Source organism: Felis catus, chromosome D1 (assembly GCF_018350175.1).
Source record: "Felis catus isolate Fca126 chromosome D1, F.catus_Fca126_mat1.0, whole genome shotgun sequence".
Classification (NCBI taxonomy): domain Eukaryota; kingdom Metazoa; phylum Chordata; class Mammalia; order Carnivora; family Felidae; genus Felis; species Felis catus.
In genome coordinates this window covers 11,550,001-11,575,639 of record NC_058377.1, presented here as the reverse complement: position 1 = coordinate 11,575,639, position 25,639 = coordinate 11,550,001, and the positions used below count along the sequence as shown (strand labels likewise).

The 25,639-nt window shown below is 45.8% G+C and overlaps 1 long non-coding RNA gene across 1 annotated transcript in view; it reads left to right on the top strand.

Moving 5' to 3' along the window:
• The first annotated feature begins 6,091 nt into the window (after positions 1–6,091).
• LOC109491796 overlaps positions 6,092–25,639 on the top strand; it is a 27,043-nt gene continuing 7,495 nt past the window's right edge. The window contains exons 1-2 of the long non-coding RNA XR_002736068.2: positions 6,092–6,261; positions 8,840–8,928. This is a non-coding gene — a long non-coding RNA (uncharacterized LOC109491796). The remainder of the gene's footprint in view (positions 6,262–8,839; positions 8,929–25,639) is intronic.

Genomic DNA, 25,639 nt, shown 5'->3' with positions numbered 1-25,639 from the left:
AGTCCATTGTTGCCTGGCGATGGGCGGATGGGTTGGGAGGGATTGGAAAAAGGCTTGAGGAAATTTGGGGACTAATAGATATGTTTATTATCCTAATTATGGCGATCGTTTCATGGGTGTATACATTATTCAAACATATTAAAGTCTCACCTTAAATATGTACAGTTTATTGGATCTCAATTATCTGTCAACAAAGCTGTAAAAACATGAAGTTCCTATATATTAGTAATAACCAGGTAAGAAATATAAAGGAAAATCCTGTTTCTTACAGCACCAAAGCCCATAAAATATATGGAATAGCCATAACAAAAGAGTGAGGGTTTACATAAAGAAAAGTATAAAACTTTACTGAGAGTTTATTAAAAAAAAAAAAAAAAGTGGGGCACCTAGGTGGCTCACTCAGTTAAGCATCTGACTCTTGATTTCGGCTCAGGTCATGATCTCATGGTTAGTGGGTTCGAGCCCTGAGTCGGGCTCTGCCCTGGCAGTGCAGAGCCTGCTTGGGATTCTCTCTCCCTTTCTCTGCTCCTCTCCTGCTTGAGCTCGCTCTCCCTCTCTCTCTCTCTCTCTCTCTCTATCAAAATAAATAAATAAATACACATTTTTAAAAATTTAAAGAAAGAAGAGAAAGAGGCACTCCTGCTGGCTTCAAGAAGAAGCAAGGTGCTATTCTGTAAGCTGCTGTGGGGGCCACATGCACAGAACCAGTGGGCCCGGAAGAGGATCGCAGCCTCAGAGGAGAATTGCAGCTCCATGGACACCATGATTTCAGCCTGTGAGACCTGAGCCAAGGACCCAGCTACGCTGTACCCCAGACTCCCAGTCCATGGCCCTGTGAGCTAACAAGTGTGTGTAGCTTTATGGCCCCTGAGTTTGTGGAAGTTCACTGTGGTGGCACAGAATGTTCAGAGGATGGCCTCTGGAGGCATCCTGGGTTCAAACATCAGTTCTGCTGACCCCAAAGTAGTTACTTATGCCTCAGTTCACTCATCTGGAAAGTGGGGATAAATATATTACCTGCCTCATGACTTAGTTGGTTGGAACTTTCCAACCTTGATCAGGTCACCTGCACCTGCCACAGACCCTCCTCCTGCCTAGACACTCAAGCCCAATATTTAAGTGACTTCTTACTCATTTATCAAGAGGAGTATAGCTGGCACAGAGTAAGTGCTCTCTCTGTAATTGTTTGCCATTTTTATGCCTCTAAATTTAGATAGAAGAATAATCAGTTGAAAATGACCAAGGATAAAGAGTGAAAATAAGGTCAATGAGTGGGCTGGCTCTATCAGATATTAAAAACGAGAACCAAAACCAAAACAACAACAACAACAAAAAACTTTTGAAACTACAATAATTACATCAGCACGGTAATGGTTCAAGAATAGACCATTGTTGGGGCGCCTGGGTGGCGCAGTCGGTTAAGCGTCCGACTTCAGCCAGGTCACGATCTCGCGGTCCGTGAGTTCAAGCCCCGCGTCAGGCTCTGGGCTGATGGCTCGGAGCCTGGAGCCTGTTTCCGATTCTGTGTCTCCCCCTCTCTCTGCCCCTCCCCCGTTCATGCTCTGTCTCTCTCTGTCCCAAAAATAAATAAACGTTAAAAAAAAAATTAAAAAAAAAAAAGAATAGACCATTGTTCAACAGAATAGAATCGATAACCAGATACACACATGTATACACATATATCCATCCACTTAACACATATTTATTGAGCGGGTGTTCTACACACTGGGGTATGGGAATAAAACAAAAGAAAAACCAACAAAACAGATGAAGCCCTTGCTCTCTGGGATCTTTCACTTAATAGATGGAACCAGACAGTAAACACATATATGATGTTATGTGAGGGATAAACACTAGGAAGAAAACCAGTCAGGATAAGAGGAGGGGGAGAGATAGAGATGGGATGGGAGAGATAGATGGATGGGAGGCCCCTTGGCCAGAAGTCACTCAAACATGGGGCATGAGTGTCTGGTCAGAAGGAGACTGTGTGGCAGGTGCAGGTGACCTGTTCAAGGTTGGTATGTTCCAAGCAGAAGGAGGGAAGGAGGCTAATGGCAAAAATGAGGCCTCTCCCCCAAAAGCCCGTGTGAATTTTAAACCATGGTGTTGCCAGATAGAGTACGGGACAGCAGTTAAATTTTAATTTTAGAAACACAGTGAGGGGCACCTGGGTGGCTCAGTCGGTTGGGCATCTGACTTCGGCTCAGGTCATGATCTCGAGGTCCGTGAGTTCGAGCCCTGCGTCGGGCTCTGTGCTGACAGCTCAGCGCCTGGAGCCTGTTTCAGATTCTGTGTCTCCCTCTCTCTCTGACCCTCCTCCGTTCATGCTCTGTCTCTCTCTGTCTCAAAAATCAATAAATGTTAAAAAAAAAAAAAAGAAACACAGTGAATAATTGTTTAATGTAAGCATGTCCTATGCTGTCCTGGGGACATACTTACACTAAAACTTTACTCATTATGTCTCCAGTCCAATTTTAACTGAATGTCCTGATTTTTTGTTTGCTAAATTTGGCAGTCCTAATAGAAAAAAAAATGGTCATGACATAATGTTATGTTTAAATATCACTATAATGGGCACACCTGGGTGGCTCAGTCGGTTAAGTGTCCAACTTTGACTCAGGTTATGATCTCACGATTCTTGAGTTCAAGTCCCGCATCGGGTTCTGTGCTGATAGCTCAGAGCCTGGAGCCTGCTTCCAGATTCTGTGTCTCCCTCTCTCTCTGCCTCTCCCCCACTTGTGCTTGTGTGTGCCTCTCTCTCTGAAAAATAAATAAACATTAAAAAAATTTTAAATCACTATGATGGACTGAATGTCTGTGTCTCCCTCCTCCCAAATTCATTTGTTGAAATCCTAACACCCAACATGATGCTATTAAGAGGTGGGGACTTTGAGATGATTGGGTTATGAGGGAGGAGCCCTCAGGAATGGGATTAGCATCCTTGTTCCTCAGAGAGCTCTTTTTCCCCTCCTGCCATGTGCCAACACACCAGGAAGAGCAGGGAGCAGGTTCTCAGTGGACACTGAATCTCCCGGCACCTTGCTCCTAGATGTCCAGCCTCCAAAAGTGTGTTTGGGTGCCCACTCTATGGTATTTTTGTTATATCAGCCCAAACAGGCTGAGAAAATCATGACACAAGATTAGGTTTACAATACAATCTCAACCATATTAAAAACAGATAGGAAATGTCTGGAAAAGAATACACTAAAAATGTTAACCCCATCGTTCCTTCATAATTGCTGAATGGATTACATTTTAATTTTTTTCTTCTTTGCAAGTTTCAGTAATTTCCACATGCTCTACATCTTGTCCTATTTGTTCAAATCAGTCTGAGGACATAGAAGAATGCCCTTGGTAGACACAGAATGAATAACTGTTGGTTGTTGAAGGACTGGACTTACTGTATATGTGTGAGTCTTATTTATTTATTTTTTTATTTTCTGGGAGAGAATGCCTCTGTGAGTGGGGGAGGGGGAGAGAGAGAGAGAGAGAGAGTAGGAGGGAGAGAGGGAGAGAGAGGGGGGAGAGAGGGAGAATCCTAAGCAGGCTCTACATCTAGCTTGGAGCCCCATGAGGGGCTCAATCCCACGACCCTGGGATCAAGAGTTGGATACTCAACCAACTGAGTCACCCAAGGGCCCTGCATGTGTGACTTTTATTTAAAAAAAAAATTTTTTTTTCAACGTTTATTTATTTTTGGGACAGAGAGAGACAGAGCATGAACGGGGGAGGGGCAGAGAGAGAGGGAGACACAGAATCGGAAACAGTCTTCAGGCTCTGAGCCATCAGCCCAGAGCCTGACGCGGGGCTCGAACTCACGGACCGCGAGATCGTGACCTGGCTGAAGTCGGACGCTTAACCGACTGCGCCACCCAGGCGCCCCAATGTGTGACTTTTAAATCAGGAAATCTTCAGTTCAAGTGCAGGAAGCAGAGTTCCAGATGGGTTCACTGACTATGGGACCTAGAAAGGGGAGGGAGGAGAGAGTTTCAAGGGGGAGCCCTGGGTGCTCACTGCCATGGTTATCCCGGGAGGGGGAGGCTGGACGATTCTCCAGGAGGCTTCCATGTGATGGGGTGCGGGGTGGGGGCAGGTTTGTGAGGTTTGGTTGGGGATGGTGCTATTCTGAGACCATGGACTGTAAGGGGCCATGAGAGGCAGGAATAGGTGATTGAAGCCCCTCAGAGGTGAACGAAGCTCCCAAAAGCTGGGTGGGTCTCCTTCAGTTTGCAAGAGTCTGTTGAAGCTGCACGAGGGGCTCCGCCGTGGTTGAAGACAAGCTGAGCAAATTGTACTCTCCCACCCCGATGCATTAAGTCTCTGGGGGAAATGGGCCATTCCCCTTCTTCCAAAAGCATCCTAATGGATGCTGGGTTGGTCCCAAAAGCATTTGGCTTGAACAGACTGACCTCCTCGTGGCCCGTAGTCTTACAGGCACCAGAGATTTGGCGTGTCCTGTTTTAACATGCATCATGCTGCACCAGTCCATCCTCCTGTTGGGAACCACAAGCTTCCAGAATTCCAGACTGCAGTGTCTGTGTGTTCTGGCCATGGAAGAAAACATCACGAAAGGTCAAGAAGCAAGGCTGGGAGAGGAGGAGTGAAATGCTCACTCGTGTCCCCTCTGCTGCTCTGTAGGAGAAAAGCCCCAGACGTTTATTGATCAGTTTGACAGTGTTGACAGGGCTTTTGTGTTCTGTTCATGTGGCTGTCTTCTGGTCTAGACTGCTCCTCATTCGGCCTCAAATCCCCGGCCAGTCCAGTGCCTGGCACCTAGCAGGCCAGGCCGTGTTTATCAATCCCAGTTGAACTCTCCAGTTCAGTCTGGCACCAGACAAATGGAAAGGAAGCTTAAAAAGTCTAGCTTTAAAAAGCAAAATCCGGGGCGCCTGGGTGGCTCAGTCGGTTAAGCGTCCGACTTCGGCTCAGGTCATGATCTCACAGTTCGTGAGTTCGAGCCCCGCGTCAGGCTCTGTGCTGACAGCTCAGAGCCTGGAGCCTGCTTCACATTCTGTGTCTCCCTCTCTCTCTGTCCCTTCCCTGCTCATGCTGTGTCTCTCTCTGTCTCAAAAATAAACATTAAAAAAAAATTAAAAATAAATGAATAAATTAAATAAATAAAAAGCAAAATCCTCTGCACTGCAGAACCAGCTAGCCCTAGTATCAGCAGTCCAGAAGCCTGGGTCCTTGGGGGTAAACTCATCGGGAGTTCCAGACAAAGACAGGGCTCGGGAGCCCCCGGGGCGCCAAATGCCTCTTTAAGGGGAAGAAGGTCTGGTTGGTGGCTTAAATGGAAACTTCCCACGTTTCCATATACAGTTTGGCCTCGGCATCCCAGAGGCACATCTTTTCTGCAAAGAGGGACTGAAGTCAGCTCTAGGGTCTCCCAACTCAAAGACCTTCATTCTGGTCTGTTCCTGTCTACTTTAGTGATGGCTCCCTGCCAGGAGAACCACGTGGGGAGCCCACGTGGACCTGGCCCATGTGGATCAGAGGAGGTCCGCTATGGAAAAGCCACCGGCATTCGCGTCCCTCTGCCTTGCTCCGTTCGTCACTAACCTGGGCCTGCTCCTATGTGTTTGTTCATTCAGCAAGTGTTTATCAAGCACACATTCTGAGCCAAGAACTCAGCTGGGCACTGGCCCACGGCAAAGAGGCAAGGTCCCTCTGGGGCTCACCTTGCCAGCCTGTCTGCCTCTTTGCCCTCACCTCACCTCCTGGCCCTGCCCCCCTTGTTTATCAGGAGCCACCACACTCTCCTTCTGACTGCTTTTCCAGCTCGCCAAGCTTGGGCCTATTTTAGGACTTTTGTGTTTGCTGTTCCTTCTCCCTAGGGCTTTGCAAGACCAGCTGCTTCTGCTCACGCAGTTCCAAGGTACCTCTTTCCCTCCTTAGAGAAGTGCCCACGGCCACCCTTGGACACTCTTATTACTCTGAATCCACTTTATAATATTCATTTAGCACATATGGTTTGTTGCCTTCCTCCTGACGTTGGCCCCAAGAGAGAAGGGGCCCTTTCTGCTTTGCTGATGGTTTCCCCTTCCTGTGTGGAACAGGGCTTGGCAAACAGTGGGTGCCCGGGGAAGTACTGACTGAACCAATCTCTGTGGCTGGGCTTTTGTGACCTCACTTGGCCTCTAAGGGTGCGCTGATCTCCCAGAGGGAGAAACATTTTATCCTCGGCGTGGCCTACATGGTTGATATGTTTGGAGAGAGAGATTATGAAGCAAAGATGAAAAACTCTACCTATTTCAAAAGTTGGTGAGTTAATCAGATATGTGTCTTGACTGACACCAATCCTGGTTGATCCTGCTTGGATGGGGTGTTAGGCTACCAGGCCCTGCTCACTGCAAGATCCACAGGGACTGCCAGGCTCTGTCAGAACCAGCTGCCCAGCCCCCTTTCTGGATAAGGATGTGCTTCCTGGCCCTGGGCTGCCATGTGTACATCTGCGGCTGTCCTGGCCTCTCGGGTCGACCCAGGCTTTTGCTATGGGCATAGCAGCTTCACAGAAACAAGCCCTGGGCTCCCCGCTGTCCTGCCCTGAACAGCAGACATCTCCATTGCTTATTGTGGAGGAGTCTGTCACTCCAGTGCCTCTGTTCTCCCTGTCTACAGCATGTCTGCTCGTTGGGTTGATATGGATCACTTTTCCTTCTTTTCATTTGGATGAAGTCTGACTTCTTTCCCTAAAAGTCTAAGCTAGTGCCTGGCCCAGTGGCACCAGTCTCATGGCCCTGAATGAAAGAAGTCCATTCCTTACATGGTTTTCAAAGCTCCTGAGAAAGTGGAGGTCTTTGGTCTTGTCTCTGGTGCACAGACAGCTATGGAATACCCTAAGGGCATGTGCGAGAGAGGCCAGCTTGTCTGCTGGGATTGACCCAGGCTCTCTAGTGCCCCCCTGCCATCACGAACAGTGAGCACACTTCTCTGGCCGGTCCACTTGGCTGCCAGCATCCTCGGGAAGCAGAGTATAAGCAAGCGGGTTAAACCTCGGTTAAAGCAGGTGCTGTAGTTTGATGGGCTGGGCACCATGGGAGGCATCTAACCCCCACACCCTACTCCCTTCTTCCCTCTGTGAGCTGGGGATAGGGGAGGTGTGTTCATCTTTGTCCTTCCAAAATGCGGGGCATCCATGAGATCAAGAAAGAGACTTCCTGGGGCGCCTGGGTGGCTCAGTCGGTTAAGTGTCCAACTTTGGCTCAGGTCAGGATCTCGTGGTTTGTGAGTTGGAGCCCTGCGTCGGGTTCTGTGCTGACAGCTCAGAGCCTGGAGCCTGCTTCAGATTCTGTGTTTCCTTCTCTCTCTGCCCCTCCCCTGCTCACCCTCTGTCTCTCTCTCAATAATAAATAAGCGTGAAAGAAAGAAAGAAAGAAAGAAAGAAAGAAAGAAAGAAAGAAAGAAAGAAAGAAAGAAAGAAAGAAAGAAAGAAAGAAAGAAAGAAAGAAAGAAAGAAAGAAAGAAAGAAAGAAAAGAAAGAAAAGAAAGAAAGAAAGAAAGAGACTTCCTCCTTTGGAAGAAACAATGTGTGCCTATTGGTATAGCTCTTGGCCAAACAGTGCCCACATGCATTGCCCGAAGAAGGGTCCCTGAGAGAATGACAGACTTACTCACTTCCTTGGTTATTTATCATGATCAGGGCTCACATTCTAATTGCCCGCTCTCTCCCCTTAGACAGTGCGCACCCCACTTCCCCACCACATGCAGGTGAAAGGTTTGAGCCCCATCAGCATTCTCCTTGCAGTCCACTCTCCTGGATGTGCTGAGTATTTTATCTCACTCACTTCTCATGAAGTCGCCCCCTGGGGTTGGTATTTTAAGCATCATTTTGCAGGGGAGGGTGTGGAGGTTCCAAGATGTCTGTAATAGGCATGAAAAGTGTCGGGCACCGAGAGAGGACCTAGAGGTCTTCCCAGAGGGCAGACACCTGTCTGCATTTTCATGGATGAGTTGAAGGTTGCTGAACAGACAAGAGACAAAAGTATTCCAAGGAGAGGGAAATGATCTCTCAAAAGCTTCAAGGCAAGAAACAACCACCTGTGCAAGGGAACCAGGGGACGGTTATAGCTGCAGGTTGGAGAAGTCAGGAAGGCTGTATGTACCAGGCTAGGACAGTGTCCTGGGGCAATGCTGAGTGTGTGTGTGTGTGTGTGTGTGTGTGTGTGTGTGTGTGTGTGTGTGACATGCACATCTGTGCCTGTGCATGTGTGTGCGCACGTGCGTGTAAAGGTGTTTACTCTGGGCAGAATCATTGATAGGTTCTGGATTTGACCACCCTTCTGATAAGAGGCAGGTGATGCAGGAAGGTGGGCCTGCTGGTGGATAGACCAGCTAGGAGGTCATCCCAACTGCCCAGTAATACTAACTGGTGTTTACTGAATGTTTAGCACTCTGCAAGTATCATCTCAGATATCTTGCAACAACCCTTGAGGTGGGTATTAGTATTATCCCCTCATGTTGCCTACAAGGAAGCCAAAATTTCAAACCATGAAAGAATTTGCCCAAGATCACATAGACTGGGATTTGAATTTGGATCTCTCCGACCGGATTCCAAACCCTTGGCTGATAAGGGCTTACATTTGGGCAGGAATAGTGGGATTGAACATAGAGGAAAAGTCTGAGAATTATTTAGGAGTTAAAACTGGTGAATTTGGCAAGTGGAGGGATTCAGGGAATGAGTGAGGGGAGAAGCGAGGGGGAGAGCTCAGGTGAACTCTGGAGAGTGAAGAAAGGAAAGATTTTGTGGAAACAATAGTGGTTTTGTGACCACGATTCAGCTGGTGTGATGGAGCTGGATCCTTAGCAATACAAAGATTGGCCCTCTGTGTTTCCTTCACAGCTGACCCGCCATCCATCTGTGCTCTCCCAGGACAGTGAGAAAAAGGTTGACTGGAATTGATCCAGAAGAGCCCTGCCTGAGGCTTCCAGGTTGGTACTGACTCAGCTAATCTGCTGTCTCTATACACGGTTGTCCCATCAGTTACTAAGCCCCATCTCCAGGTTGGTACCAAGGCAGTTAATCTGCTGTCTCTGCACATGGTGGTCCCGTCAGTTACTAAGCCCCTGACGGCATTGTTATCACATCCCACTTCTCCACCTGGAATCATGAAACCAGAGATACTGCTCTTTTCTGCTCTTCATCTAACAACTCTATCAGAAAAGGAAACAAGAGATGTCAGGTGCAGCGGGTTCTTGATGGACCCATGCTGGAGACCATGGCAGCTCTTCCCGAAGGCTTGAAAGCTCCCTGTTCAATAAACAGATCTGGAATTTATCCTGGGTTGGACTCAGGCACACCTTCTGTCCCTTTAGGAAGATTAAGGCATTTGCTTGTTTCTTGCCCCTTACAACAACATTCAACAAATTTTAATTGAGGGCTTGCTATGTAACAGGCATGCCTTTTGTCCCTTTCCTTATACTAGGGGACTCTTATAGAGGGTTCCCAACAGCACGAGAGCACTCTGCGTGTCATCCTCCACCCATCGAATATAATTCTTCCGGGTCGAGAGGTATAACTTCATTTCAACAATCTGCATGCTGTGCGGATTGGTAAATTCTCCTTATTGATGTTCATTCTAGATGTTCTTTTTTTTTAATGTTTATTTATTTTTGAGAGTGAGAGAGACAGAGCGTGAGCAGGGGAGGAGCAGGTAGAGAGGGAGACACAGAATCCGAAGCAGGCTCCAGGGTCTGAGCTGTCAGCACAGAGCCTGGCGCGGGGCTCGAACTCACGAACCGAGAGATCACGACTTGAGCCAAAGTCGGACGCTCAACTGACTGAGCCACCGGGTACCCCTAGATGTCCTAATCTGAAGATTTTGGTCCACGATAGGAAGATGGAGGCATTGCAGGAGCTTAAGAGGGCTGCTTTTGTTCATGTTAAACCACTAGTGCTAGGAGGATAGGAGGGACCAGACAGCAGATACTTTTTGAGAAAGTTCTAGGTTTTGTTTGTTTGTTTGTTTGCTTTGAATGCGTCATTCCATGTAATCCTCACAACACACCTGCAGTGTAAGAACTACTAGTCCCATCTTATGGATGGGGAAACTGAGGTTTGGAGAGGTTAGGGAAATCACCCATGGTCGTACACCCAGCCCTTGAGAGGTGGATCTGGCCCTTCTGTTCTCATTGCTCTGACTCTCCTCAGGAAGGTGCTTTATGTCACCGTCCTTGGCTCATTCCGGCCTCAGCCTTGCTAACATGATACTTAAAGGTTTGTGTCACTGCTTTGTAGTCATCCCGTGCAACCACGTTTCTCCCACATCGGAATCATTTGCAATTGGATTGTCGGAATTTCAGTTTTGAAAGTCATCTCTCCAGAGCTGTCTTCCCACATAAAGTCACGGGACCAGCCTCTTTCCTGCAGAGGTTTTTGTAATCTGCCTTCGTAATGTCCGAGGTACACGTGAGACCATGCCCAGCTTCTCCCCCTCGAATAGCGTGACCTGTGAGATGACCTGGCTGCTATTCCTCAGGAGTTTTTTTCCCTTGTTCTTTCACCAAGCAATTCACCCTCGTTGGAGCAGAATTAGGTTCCAAATAGATGTTGTGTTCTGTCCCCAACCTCTGCTTTCCGAGAGGTTACATTGCTGAGGCAAGCCACGAATGTATTGAATGTCGCTGCTTTTTCCCTCAGTGATAGGTCCTGCAATGAAAAGTAGTTGTCAATAAGATTGATTAGGCAATTTAGACTGGGAAATATTTCTGTGGGTTTTATTTTTGTTAGGAATTTGGATTTGTCTCTGTGACAGCTTGCGAGGGACTTAACTTGGATCTCCACCTGCGTGTGTTTATCTAATACGAAACTGTACGGCTCTGAGAAGAATTAGACTGCCGTGTGTGTGCAATTTTACGTGACGCAGCATTAGGAGACTTTGTATGAGGTAGACAATATAGAGGAGTGGTTAAGACCATTTGTTTTTAGAGACAAACACGTGGATTCCAGTGTTTTCTCAACATTTCATTAGCTCCGAGATTTGGATAGACTCCTATCATCTTTACGCTGTATTTTTTCTCACCTGTAAAGAGGTTGGTGATACAGGTGGTGATATGGGCATATGGGCCTCTCATAGGGCATCCGGGGACTAAAGGGAATAATGTAGGTAAACGCTTAACGCAGTGCGTGGCACGTGGTAACATAATTAACTTGGGATACTATTATTATGAACAACGGCATCTGTTCTCATGGGGAACTGTTTCTGTTTTCATCTATGTGTGTGAATCTGAGTGTGAAAATCTGAGTGCATGCTTCTGGGATATTTTAGTCTCGCTGCTAGTGTTTAACACAGACATTCATAGGTATCCCATAGTGTGCCCTGAGGGCAGGGTGGGGCTGAAGAGTGGAATCCTTCTACATCAAGCATCAGAAGAGCAGGGAGCACCTAAATGGGAGAGGAGAGGTGGCCTCGAAAATGTTGGGTCAGAGCATGAGAGTCCCTCAGAGATGAGAAGGGTCTCAGCAGGGAGGAAGGTGGAGGGAGAGTTCTTGTGCGGTTTCTACAAAGCACAGGACGGAGATCAAGAGGTGAAGGTAGTTTTCTTTCAGAGACAGAGAGAGAGGGAGGTGGAGATCTGACACGCCAGGTCGCACTGGGCTTTGGGAGGGGGCTCCTCCCCAGGGAAGTGCTCCTGGCTGGCCTGCCGGGAGGTCAAACCAAAAATCTCCCAGGACTCATTTCCCTATCTGGGTTTCAGTGGAAAGAGCAGTGGCCTGCAGAAACTCCAACTTTGATTTCCAGGCAGTACAACATTTGTTTTTAGAAAAAGAAAAAAAGAAAAAAAAAAAAAAAAAACCAGCCTGCTCAGAGGTGACAAGGGTGACAGAGCTACAATTATCACCTGCTCCTCAGCACCTAGTGTATCGTGGGAAAGGGACTGACAGCTCTGAACTCTCTTTGTGTGGGGAGCTGAAGCCCCCAACCTCTGCTGAGAACATTTGACACAGACAGACAGCTGGGGCCAACGAGGGGGTGGGGTGGGGGTGGAGGGGGCTGTCACCTCCTCCTTTTGTCTTTATGCTGTGGGAGTGGGCTGAGAGGCCTTCCACGTATTTCCATTCTTGGGGGGATTTTTGTAATACTCAGCTCGGCGTCACTTTAGAGTCTTCTCAGGGTGTCAGACCTTACACGCAAGAGAAGGAGAGAGCAACGGTGTTGAGAGGAGCTGACCTCGGAGAGGGGGCAGGATGGAGGAGTGACCTCCAGAGGGCGCCAGAGTGATTCTATGTTAAGGAGCTGCTGTAGGCGACCTTTGTTACTGGCGTAAGGAGGAAGGGCTTTTGGCACAAAGATCCAGGATAAAACCTGATTCTACCCGAAACTAATATAAAACTCTAAGTTAACAGTACTTGAATTTAAAAAATAATAAGTCATATATGATATATATATTTTATATATGATATATATGATATTTTATATGATATGTATATTTTATATATGATATATATGATATACATATTATATATACATATACATATATATATATATATATATATATATATATATATGATATTTTACTTGAATTTAAAAAATGAATATATACCCAAACTAGGGAGTAGTGCTTGGGGAGGACTTCCAGTTCATCAGAATAACGTTTGTCGTTTGGCCTCCTTCTGCAATTAGTGCTCTTCTCCACTGCCCTGTAGTGCTGGGGCAGGGAGAAGAGGCTCAGAGGCTTGTAGCTGGGAAAATGTGCAAACTCCCAAGGCTTCCTGGCTGGTTCTCACCACCACCACCAAGAAATGAAATGCTCCAGGCCTTCTCTGCAGTTCAGCTCTTTGGCCTCTAGAGAGGCGCCCTAGAGCCACTAGTGTTCGGTTCCACTACCCACTAGCCAGGGGGGATGGGTTCACTAGAGCAGCCTCAACCACGGCCACCCCCAATGTCCACCGGCACTTCCAGTGACCACCCACCCTGGCTGCTCCATGGTCCTTTTGGTACTCATCTTGTAATTGGTGTCATAGCCTCTTGCTCCTCAAAGAGTGCTCTCTGTATCCTCAGCATCCTGTCATCTGAGTGCTTGTTAGAAATTCAAGATCTCAGTCCTCCTCCCTCAGCAGACATACTGAGTTAGAATCTGCATTTTAGGGGTTGAAAGTCAGACTCTGGATTTCAGCTTAGGTCATGATCCCAGGGTCGTGGGACGGAGCCCCCCATCAGGTTCCAGCGTCTGTGCTGAGTATGAGTAAGATTCTCTCTCTCCCTGGGGCATCTGGGTGGCTCAGTCGGTTAAGTGTCTGACTTCAGCTCAGGTCATGATCTCATAGTTTCTGGGTTTGAGCCCCATGCCGGGCTGTGTGCTGACACCTAGGAGCCTGGAGCCTGCTCGGGATTCTGTGTCTCCCTTTCTCTCTCCCCTCCTCTACTCATGCTCTGTCTCTCTCTCTCTCTCTCTCTCTCTCTCTCTCTCTCTCTCTCTTTCTCTCTCTCTCTCTCTGTCTCTCTCAAAAATAAATAACATTAAAAAAAAAAAAAAGAATCACTCTCTCATTCCGTCTCTCTCCCTGTGTCCCTCTCCCCCACTCACACGCTCTCTCCTCTCTCAAATTAAAAAAAAAAAAAAAAGGGATCTGCACTTTAACAAGATCCCCGGGAAATATGTATGCACATTCAAGTCTGAGAAACATAGCCCTGCTCCCCTATGGGCTCTCATGATAAGGGTGACTCTCAAGATAACTTCTGGCTTCTCAGCACCCGGGGCAGAGAACATGGCACAGAGAAATGGTCACAGGCATCTTGGCCAGAAGTCAGAGCCAAGTAGCACCCCTGAGATTTTGCATTTCCAATAAGCACTCAGATGACAGGATACCGCTGATCCAGGGAGCCCTCCTTGAGGAGCAAGAAGCCACAGCCCCAGTTATAGGATGAGCACAAAAAAACCCACGAGCCCTGAGTGTGTGCCAGGCATGTTTAAGCATCCTCTGATCTCAGCCTGTACTCTCTCCGCAAGGGAGGGTGCTAGTCCCCATATACGAAGGAGCAAATTGAGGATCAGAGAGGCTTGGAACTAGCTCATGTCTCCAGAGCTAGCAAAGAGTCCAGATGGATGAGGAGAGAAGGGAGTTCCAGCCCAGAAACCGCCTGCACGGAAGCACAGAGGTGGGAGACTGGATCATCATCGGCATCAGGGTTAAGAAGCCCTATATGCATATGCATAATGTGTTCATTCATTCAGCCCAAGCTACTTACTGAGTACCCACTGTGTGCCATGCTGTGGGCTGGGCAAAGTAGTTACCACGTGGAGTAGGGCAGGTACAATCTCTGCTCTCGAGGAGCTTTCTACTGGGGGAGAGTCACTACAAACAATTTAATTACAATTGAGGTAAGAACCACAACGCATCAAAAGGGAATCTAGCTTCGTCTTGGAGGAGAGGATACTGTGTATAAACCCACAGGAGACATCCCTTCATTTAGGGCCCCCTGCTTTTCAGAGCTCCCGGATCTGCTGTTTCCTTTCTGGGTTGGTGGCTCATCTCCTTCTGCCCATAAGCTGAAATCCTGGCCCACAGGGATGCTGGACAAAGGGAGCAGGGGCCAGAGCCCAGGATACCCCCCTTGGGTCTCTGCATGGAGTGGGCGGTACAGAACACGACTTTGTTTTTTCTCACATCAAAAGCCCTGGAGGGCTGTAGTTAATGCATTTTCACGGCCAAGTGTCCTTGTGAGGAGGTTCCAGAGGAAGGCCACGTCAAGCACGGCCTGATCTTTCGTGCTTCTCCCTGACAAACACCCCTCACACTCAGACACAGCTGGGGCTCTTCCCCATGTTTCTGTTCTATGGCTGTGCTTTGATTTGGGGGCTGCAAGTTTCTCACTTGGGTTCTGGCAGCCTGCAAATGACCCAGATGATGAATGGTTCCAGCAAATGACCTTGGCACATGGGGCAGCTGCAGTGACCAGCCAGGGCACCGGGGAGGCTGTATTGCCATGGTAGAAGTCATGAGCATGGTGGTTTCCATTGGCCTGTTTCAGTTGTCTGTTGCTGCTCAAAAAATCACCCCAAAACTATCAGAACAAATAGCCGAAATGAACAGTGACGCCTTATATCTAGTAGTTCTGTGTGTTGATTGGGCCCAGCTGGGAGGTTTTTATTTTACAAGATGCAGCTGAGATCATTCACGAGGCCACGTTCACCTGGGGGCCCGATAGCGCTGGAGCATCCAAGATGCTCCACGTGGTCTCCCATCTTTCAGTAGTTTAAGCCTCTCTACAACATGGCAGGCAGCTTCCAAGAGGGTGCGTTCCCAGAGGACAAGCCCCGGTGTACAAGCACTAATCCAGCTTCTGGTTGCATCATGCTTGCTAAAGTCCCACTGGCCGAAGCAAGTCACATGACCAAGTCCGGCATCACTGTGGGAGGGGACCGTACCAGGGGGTAACCCTCAGGAGTTGTGGCGCAGTGGGGAGTTGAGGAGGCAAAGTCTAGAAAATAAGAGCCGTCCTGGGAGGTACATGTAGCTTTAACATATTTCAGTCAGTTATTCAATAAGTAGTAAGTCACTCCAGCCAGTACCAGGCACTGTGCAGACCGTGAGCAAACATACCAAGATGGCCAAGACACCAGCCCTGCTCTCAAGGAGCCCACGGATCACTGGCTACAGACAGACAGGCAGATCATGCTATCGTGTGTGTGACCTGTACCTGGGCTGAGTGTTGCCTTGGATCCTCCAGGGTCAAAGAGGAGAGAAATTTGAGTCAGACTTGGGGGGCAAAGAAGGCTTCCCTGGGGAAGGAAAACTGGAGCTGAGTTTTGGGGCAATAATGGCAGTTGACTGGGTGGATTTGCAGTTTAGGGATTCCAAACACAGGAGATAGAGTGTGGCAAGGCCCAGAGAGAAGAAATGTTTTGACACCACCCGAAAATGAGAGGTAGTTCCTTGTTCCACACGTCTAGAAGGAAGAGATGAGCAAAGAAAACCTAGAACCTGAAGGCTCGTCTGTCATGCCCTAATCCTTTGAGACCAAGGGAGAGCGTTAGAAAGACATCTTCTTTGTGCATAAATGCATTTAAAATTTTTGGTGATAAAACATGTTTACTTGTGTAGAAAATAATACAACGGGGAAAACATCATTCTGGCCGCTACCCACTGAATAAGGAGACTGTGCCAAAACATAGTGATGATTTGATGGCAGCCTGAAAGGATCCAAGGCAGTTGGAATGAGGACCAGGGGGAGACACGGGAGAGGCGCTTAGGAAGTCACAAATGTGAGATTTGGTGCAGGGGGAATAGGAGGGCGAAAGAGGAAGAGATAAGGATAATACTGTCTCGTGCTGCCCCAGCCCCATTCATGCACCTGTCTACAGGGGGCGCAGAAAGTATAGCACCGACCAGAGGAATTGCTTTGGAGTTTGGGTGCCCGGATAGGAGGGACTTCTTGGAAAGGACAAGGTTGATCTGTATTAATACACCATCCACTTTGTAGGCATTGCACAAATAAATGTGGTCCAGACAGAATGTGTACCTCAGTGGCAAACAGCTGGGGCTTCTGAGTTTCTCTAGTAGAAATACTAGGGTTCTATCCTGGCTCAGGTGCTGGGTGCTTTCGAGCTCTGTGATGTTAGGTAAGCTATCTAAACTTTCTATGCCTTGGTCTCCTCATCTCTGGAAAGAAGGATACTTTATAAGGTTATTGTAAGGGTAATATGGGAATCAGGCTTGCAGCATCTTCAAAGGGCACTGAACATAGAAAGCACTCAATAAATCCAAGTGGAAGAATTACTAACAGTTTTGGTCTGTTTATGGAATAGGTACAGCCTTCGAGTGGTTCAAAATTCAGAACATTTAAAATTATGTGCATAAAGAAAAGTCTGTTTCTTTTTACCACTGTCCTCTAAGTAGGTAGGTTTTCTCTGGCAGTGACAAATGTTACTGGTTTCTCAGGCATTCTTTTAAGACAGTTTATGTATGTCCAAGAAAACACCTGTACTCTCTGTCTTATTATTATACAAGTGGAGATAATACTTTCTAACGCTATATTTCACTTCTACCCCCACTTTTTGGCTATAATTTTTCATTAGTGTAAAGGCACTTTCTTTAGTCTTTTCCTAATGTGCAGGCTTTTACTGTTACAGTGTTTGTAATGTTACAAGCATTATTTCACTCATGCTGGAGTATAGCTAAGACAAATTTCTGGAAGTAGAATTTCTGGGTCAAAAGAGTTCGTGTGTTTTTAATTTTGTTAGCTATTGCTAAGCTCCACAGAAGTTACACTACTTCACACTTCTACCAACACTGTGTGAGTCTGGTGAACATGTTCGGAAACGCGTCATTGGAGAGACTGTAAACTGGGGTAAGGTCTAAGAGAGTAATTCAGCGATAGCTAGCATTTTGGTATTTGCCAATGTGATGGGCAGCAAATGGTACTTCTGCATAGTTTTATTTTTCAGTTCTCTTACTGCTGTGCAGTTAAGCACTTTTTTTCCCCTATGCCTAAAACCCATTAACATTTCCCTTTCAGCAAACTGTTCCAAATAATTCTGTTCATTTTCCTATTGTGTTCTTAGGGTTTTTTTTTTTTTCTCATTGATTTGTGGACCTTTATTTCCTAAAGGAGTTGTAGTATGACTCGCGAATATTTTTTCAATTCTTACTTTGTCTTTTTATCTCACGTGTGGAGGTTTTTGCTATGCCGGTCTCTACAAACATTTACGTTAATGAGTTTTTTAGTTTTTCTTACATGGCTTTTGATATCTGCGTCATTTTTAGTTCATTCACACTCTGACACGATAAAGAAGTTCTATCATGTTTTCTTCTGGCATCACTAAGGTATCCGTTTTGCATTTATTTTTTATTTAATTATTTTTGAGAGAGAGAGTGGAGTGCAAGTAGGGGAGGGGCAGAGGGAGAAAAAGAGAATCTGAAGCAAGCTGCACGCCCAGCGGGGAGCTGGACATGGGGCTCGATTCAACCACCTCAAGATCACGACCTGAGCCAAAATCAAGAGTCAGATGCCCAAACCAACTGAACCACCCAGGTGCCCCTCAGTTTTGCACTTAAAACTGTTACTCATTTGGAAGCGCTGGGAGAGCTCAGTCAGTTTGAGCCCAAGCCTTTACTTTGGCTCGGGTAATCTCATGGTTCATGAGTTTGAACCCTGCATGGGGCTTTCTGCTCTCAGCACAGAGCCCGCTTCAGATCCTTTGTCCCCTCTTTCTTTCTTTGCCCCTCTCCCTGCTCACTCACTCTCTCAAAAATAAATAAACATTAAAAAAATAAAACTGTTACTCATTTGGAATTTCTTCTTATGTAGGTATTGTATGAATACAATTGAATGTCTTTGGGACGGTTTCTATCGTATTTTCCCAGCATCATTAAAAAAAAAAAAACATTTATCTTTTCTGACTTGAGACGCCTCCTTCATAATGTATTAATTCCCCAACTGATTTGGGTTTATTTCTGGTCTTTCTATACTATTCCAACGATCTGTCAGAATATTCATATACCATATCACAATGCTTTCATTTGTGTAGCTTTATAATGTATTTGAATATAAAGATTAGTGCCATCTCATTGCTATTTTTTTTTTCATAGTATCCTGGGTTTTTTGTTCATTTTCCCGCATGAACTTCAAAACAGCTGGACAGTACTTTTTACATCAATTTTAATTCATAGATTGAAGAGAATTTACATTTTTATAATCTTGAATGTTGCCAAGACCATAGCATGCCTCGTCATTCGTTCAAGCCTTCTTTTGTGTTTTTTAGTTTTCTTCACACCAGTCTTGCACATCTATCATTAATTTTCATTACTTGGTATTTCATCTTTTTCCATATGTGTATTTTTTGCTGTTGTAAATGGAGTCTTATCTTCTCTTCAACCTTCAGATTGTTGTTTGCTTCTGTGAAAGCTCTGTATGTGAGTTTTGTACACGCCAGCTTAGTGAGTTCTCTTACTGCTCATGATGGTTTATTTGGTGTTTTTATTCCCCATTAGATGGTTGGACCTTCCCATATGACAATAGTGAAAATTTTGCCTTCTCCTTTCCAATGTCTAAACACACACACACACACACACACACACACACACACACACACACACACAATCCGAAGCAGCCTCCTTCCTCTGAGCTGTCAGCACAGAGCCCGACGTGGGGCTCGAACTCATGAACTGTGACATCGTGACCTGAGCCGAAGTCAGACACTCAACCAACTGAGCCACCCAGGCACCCCTGAAGTTTTTTCTAATAAATACATTTAGCTCATTACTATGGATTTATATGACTATATGTTTGGTCTTAGTTCTAATGTTTTTACATTCTGCTTTCTAATTTTTTTCTTTATGAAACTTTATGTTTGGACCTCCCATTTGACAATAGTGAAAATTTTGCCTTCTCCTTTCCAATGTCTACAAATCTGTTTCTTTCTAAGTCTAATTGCATTGGTGAGATTTTTCGAACGGAGTTATCACTGGAGATAGTGCGCATCTTTTCTGCATTCCTACCATTAATGGATATGCTTCTGATGTTTCCACGTTAAACTCAGGTTCAGAAAGATGTATTTTATTGCATTGAGGGAGTATTCATGTATTCTTGTTTTATTGGTTGGTTCGTTGTTTGTTATGAGAGAGAGTGAGAGAGGGCAAGTGGGGGAGAGAGACACAGGGAGACAGAGAGACAGAAACAGAGATAGATAGAAACAGAGAGAGAGGGAGACACAGAATCGGAAGCAGGCTCCAGGCTCTGAGCTGTCAACACAGAGCCTGATGTGTGGCTCAAATTCACAAACTGTGAGATCATGACCTGAGCCAAGGTCAGACACTTAGCTAAAGTCCGACACTTAACAGACTGAGCCATCCAGGTGCCCCTGGTAGAATTCCTTCCTCCTTCCTTCCTTCCTTCCTTCCTTCCTTCCTTCCTTCCTTCCTTCCTTCCTCCCTTCCTCCCTTCCTCCCTTCCTCCCTTCCTCCCTTCCTCCCTTCCTCCCTTCCTCCCTTCTTCTTTCTTTCTCTCTTTCTTCTTTCTTTCTTTCTTTCTTTCTTTCTTTCTTTCTTTCTTTCTAGAAATTTTAAGGAATCACTCTTTTTCTTTTTCTTCTTTTAAAAATAGGCTTAAAAACTCACCTTATAAAAATTTCTGGCCCAGTAGTTTTATGAAGAGAAAGTTTACTAGCCTTTTCTATTTGCTCGTTCGTAATTAGTCTGTTTAAATTTCCTATCTTTTATAGAATCAATTCAGATTATTACATGACTTATGCAATTGTTCATTCCCTTGAAATTTTCAAACGTATTTACATAGAATTGAGTAAAGTACTGGTTTAATTTCCTTTATACACATAGTTCCCCCCTCCTCCACTCCATATGCCTTATTTGCTAGACTTTTGCTTTCTTTTTTTTTTTATTAATTAGATTACTTACTTACTTATTTATGCTTCTAAAGCCAGCTTTCAGATTTATTCTAACATTTTCCTTTTTAAATTAATATATTTATTTCTGCTCTCAGCTATTAAATCCTCCCTTCTGCTTTCCTAAAGGTTGTTTTATTATTTTTATAGCTTCTAGAATTGAATGTTTACTTGATTTATTTTCTATCACTTTGATTACTAATACTATTGAATGAAATAAGTTTCCCTGTTGATATTGCTTTAGCTGTATCCACTAGGACTTATATATATATCGCCTTAATTTTCATGTTCTAGATATTCTGTCATATTTATTTGAATTTCTTTTTTTACTGAAGAGTTATTTTTTTTAATGTTTATTTTATTTTTGAGAGACAGAGCACAAGCGGGATAGGGGCAGAGAGAGAGGGAAGCAGAGGATACGTAGCAGACCCTGAGCGGTCAGCACAAAGCCTGACTCAGGGCTTGAACTCACAAACCGTGAGATCGTGACCCGAGCCCAAGTCAGAGACTTAACTGACTGAGCCACCCAGGCACCCCTTAAGAGTTGTTTTAAAAAGACTTAAACATTTATTTTTCCAGGGGTGAGATTTTTTTTTAGTTTGGTTTTATTATTCATTTCTGGTTTTAGTATAGTATGACCAGAGAATGAATTTTGTACTTTTTACTTTGGATGCATTTTGAGTGAAGATATTTTCTCTATGTTGAGGATATGGAGTTGGAAATACATACATTTTTAATTTTTTAATTTTTAATGTTTATTTATATTTTTGAGAGAGAGGGAGAGAGAAAGCACAAGCAGCAGAGGGGCAGAGAGAGAGTGACACAGAATCTGAAGCAGGCTCCAGGCTCTGAGCTGTCAGCACACAGCCCGATGTGGGGCTCAAACTCACAAACTGAGGGATCATGACCTGAGCTGAAGTCAGACGCTTAACCAGCTGAGCCACCCAGGTGCCCCTAGATTCTTTTGTTCTAAGTGTGGCTTTTATTTTTTTATTTTTTTTAGAAGTTTTTATTTATTTAATTTTGAGAGAGAGAAAGAGTGCACACACACACATGCCCACGCACATGAGTGGGGGAGGGGCAGTCTCACACACACACACACACACACACACACACACACACACACAGAATCCGAAGCAGCCTCCAGGCTCTGAGCTGTCAGCACAGAGCCCAACGCGGGGCTCGAACTCACGAACTGTGAGATCGTGACCTGAGCCGAAGTCAGATGCTCAACCAACTGAGCCACCCAGGTGCCCCTGAAGTTTTTTCTAATAAATACATTTAGCTCATTGCTATGGATTTATATGACTATATGTTTGGTCTTAGTTCTAATGTTATTTTTACATTCTGCTTTCTAATTTTTTTCTTTATGAAACTTTCTCTCTGCAGATTATGTACCCTATCCCTTCTCTCTGCACCCTATCCCCCACTTTGTGTAACTTAGAAAGTCTGTATTTTTCTGGTAGTTACCATTCTAACCATAACTTTATATAATATGCCTAATCCCCTGTTTCTTTCGACAGTATCTATTAATTCTCTATATAATACATCAGTCTTCTATTTCTTTAGATAATAGGTAGTCATTTCTTTCATATCTTTGTTCATTGCCTTGGGTTCACTGAGATAATTGCCTCATTACTTTCTTTTTAAAAAATCATGGGAAATACTTAGTCACGATTTATTTGGCTCAGTGAAAACATTTTCCCTGTTGATTCTTCTTCATCTTTTTGTTTTTTCTCTTTCTTTCTTCCCTTTCTCTTGCATTTTTGTATGGACCCTGTGCTGGTTCCTTTTCAAATACTGGCTTTGGAAGGTGGGAGTTTTTCCCTGAACCAGCTGTTGGTATGTGTGTGGGGCTGGCTGGACCGCATTTCCGGTCACCAGAATTTTTCCTTAGGACTCAGGGCTTTGTGCGTGAGTGGTGTGGGCTTTGCCTCAATGCAGCTGGGGAAGGCAGGCATTTATGTGGTAATTCATAGGGCAAAGCGTCTCTCCTCGCCACTGTCACTGAGATGGACCGTTTCTCACATACGTGGCTTGTCTCTGTGACACCGGCCCGTGTCCCACCTTCTGTGCTTCATGGAATTGGGTCCAGAGACTCTCTTGGCACCGCCCCGGATACTCTGTTCCTGCTTTTGAAATCGTAGAGTTTAGGTTTCACATGTCACCTTTCGGAAATGTATTTTGCAAGTTTTTCTTCTGTAAAGAACAGCAGTGAGCTCCATTGCTGGGGCTTCCCCTCTCCCCTTTTCCTGCTGGATTCTCACGATCAGGGTGACATTCCCGTGGTCTCTTCTGCTTCACGAAGGCTAAGTTTGTGTTCCTGCATCACATGTGCCTTGTTGCATGGAGGTGGTTTCCTCGAGGAGAAGGAAGGAGTGCCAGCCTCTGGTCACCCTGGAAGTTGACCTGGCCGATACTATGATCATCACAGGTGTGTTGCTGGGGAGGGGGTCGCAGTCAGGGTGGCCCAACTGGAAACAGGGGAATGGCTTTCAGAAGCCCTGCTAGGTGTCAGAGAGGTCTGAGTCTTCTGGCTTACGGAGATGGGAGGCCAGGGGAGGGTGAGAACACTCTCACTCACAAGCAGGCCCTCAGCTCCTGACAACCACCCATAGGGGCAGGAAGTAGGGAACCGGATGCAACCGTGCCTCCTGACAACCCAGAATCCTCTCTGTTCCTGGCAAGGACTCCGTGACTTTCAACAAATTTGGCACAGAGGGGAGCCAGTGTGTGCATCTTGTGTTTACAGATGGAACAGCCAATGGTTGAACAGGAAGGGAACGTCCCAGCAAATGAGCCCCCTGGTTTCCAGCCACGAGCTCTCTCTCTTCTTGAACATTCTGCCTCACAAACCATCCTACCAGGCTTTGGTCTGAAGCACAAGCTCCCAGGAAGAACCCTCGCAGTGCCCTGAATTGAATGGCTTTTCCCTGCAGGTGGACTTTTTCCAAACCAGCTCCATTCCCAGCCCCTGCCGGGCCTCGCCCTCTGATGCTTCCTTCAGAGTCCAGCCTTCCTTGACTTTTCTCCATTCTCTCCTGCCCTGACCTTGAACTTCCTTTGGATCTTCCACTTAGCCCCTTATCTTGAAAGATTCTGCATTTGTTCCTTTGCTCTTACTCTTTTCTAGGCTTAAAACTCTCTTTCCCCTTATTTTCCATTATTCCCTCACATTACTTGGGGCCCTGCTTAAAAGTCATCTGCTCAGAGGGGTTGTCCCTGGTCACCCTATATAAAATAACACCCCCAGTTACCCTCTAACCAATTTACTTGTGTTCATAACAAGTTGTTTTATAGATGTTTTTGTTTGTTAGTTGTCTGTCTTCCCCCCTAGCATGAGAGCAAAGACTTTATTTGTTATGTATGGCACTGTGTTCTTGGCAAGTGGATAAGATAGACGCTACATAAATATTATAGGAAGGAAGGAAGGAAGGAAAGATCGCTATATTCACACATCACACCGAACTAGCACTTATATATTATATTTTACTTGCCTGTTTCTCTCTTTAAACTGTCGTGTCTTTGAGGATAGTTCATCCTAGTGTCTTAGACAATGGCTGCTTCTGCATAGTAGAGGCTCTATGTATGTTTATTGAATTGAATCAACCACACCATGTCTGTCCCAAAGTGAAGAAAAGAAGTTTATCTGCAGAGACCTTGGGGAATAAGGTAATATCTGCTCTGACACCCCCCCCCCCCATCATCTATCCCACCTCTTCTCCGGAGAGTTCTTTATATGCAAAAAAAACAGTTGGGATATGGACATTTTTTTTAGAAGCAGTAGATTGCATTTGATCAGGAACCACAAGTGTGTCTAAGAGGGCTGGCTGAGGCTCGCCACTCCCATGCCCCGGTCTGTGGGTGGAGGTGGGGGGGGGCAGCTCTCCCCATCAGCCTGCCCTCTAATTGATTACTCCCCACTCTCCCAACACACACAGGCGCTTACTAGTGGAGTTAGGAGGAAAGAGAAGCAGCCAGTAATTTTGAGAGCTCTGGGAGTTCACTGCCACTCCTTACAGGAAATTGTTCGGTTCCCTTCCTGGACCCATCAGTCAGCCCCGGTTTCCCAAATTAAAATCAGCACTTGGAAGCCATGTTCTGGCAGCGATTCTATACAGAGGATCCAGCCGAGATCCCCTGTAGGATTGTTCAGGCTCAAATAATTAATGGAAGAATATTACACTGCCAAACACATCAAGCAATTTGCCAAGAGAGGAAGGGGAGCCCTCAGGACTGGGGAGCCAGGTCCCATACATAGCTCCCCCACCCCCTGTGTCTGTCTGCGCACTGGAGCTGGTGACATCGGATGTGCCCTCAGGGGCCATCTGGCCATGAAGTTCCCAACCAGGGGGCCAGGACATCTGATGTGTTGCCAGGACTTGGGGTCTGTGCTGCACACAGTTGGGGACAAACAACCAAGTAATAAAAATTGCAAATGATTTATTTCATAAAGAACGTAGACGATAGTGGATCTGAAGTTACGGCTGATAACTTAATTGAGTTCTGTTAGCCTCCTTGGCTGAAAAAGAAAGAGCTGGGCATTGTACTAGCATGAGTAGCTCAGATTAATAGCATCACCATGGGGATCTCTGCAGAAAAAGGTTGAGAATCGTGGCCCCAGTCTGAGCTTCTTGTCAATGATGGAATCACATCCTTGGCATACTGTCCGGTCTCTGCTTGAAAACTGCCAGTGTGGTGGTCTCCATATCCTCAGACGGCAGCTCGATTAGACAGAAAGCTCTTATCCCGACTGAACTGGTTTCCACACATTGCCCTGATTTTCCCACCTAGAGAGAGAGGATCTTTCCTACAAGCTCCCAGACACTGTGTTCATATCATTTGGGCTACCGTCACAATTTCTTTTTAATTCCAGCTCCTGCCTCTTTGTGGTAGGGCTGAGAAAATGTTTGGGAATATTCTCCCTAAAGGCAGTCCTTAATCACTGAGTGAAGGGCCCCCTTCCATTGGCTGGGGTAATTCTGAGGCATGTCTATGCACGGTGATCCAGATTTTTCCTGCAGGACGGGGCTCGAGTCACCTGTGGGGAAGCTGGTTTGTTAACACACCATCTATTGGCTGCTTTTCTCCTTTCTATCACTCCTCTCTGTGTTTCTTGTACCTTCCAATAAACTGTTGATGCTTGAGCCCTTGGCTCAGAGGCTGCTTTCTGGGGAACCCAAACCAGTAAACCTGACCAGAAAAATACAGGACCTTTTTGGAGAAAATTGTATTAAAACAAACCAATGGAGACATGGACCGTATTCGTGACTTCAAAGCACTGTAAAACTACCTTTTCTCC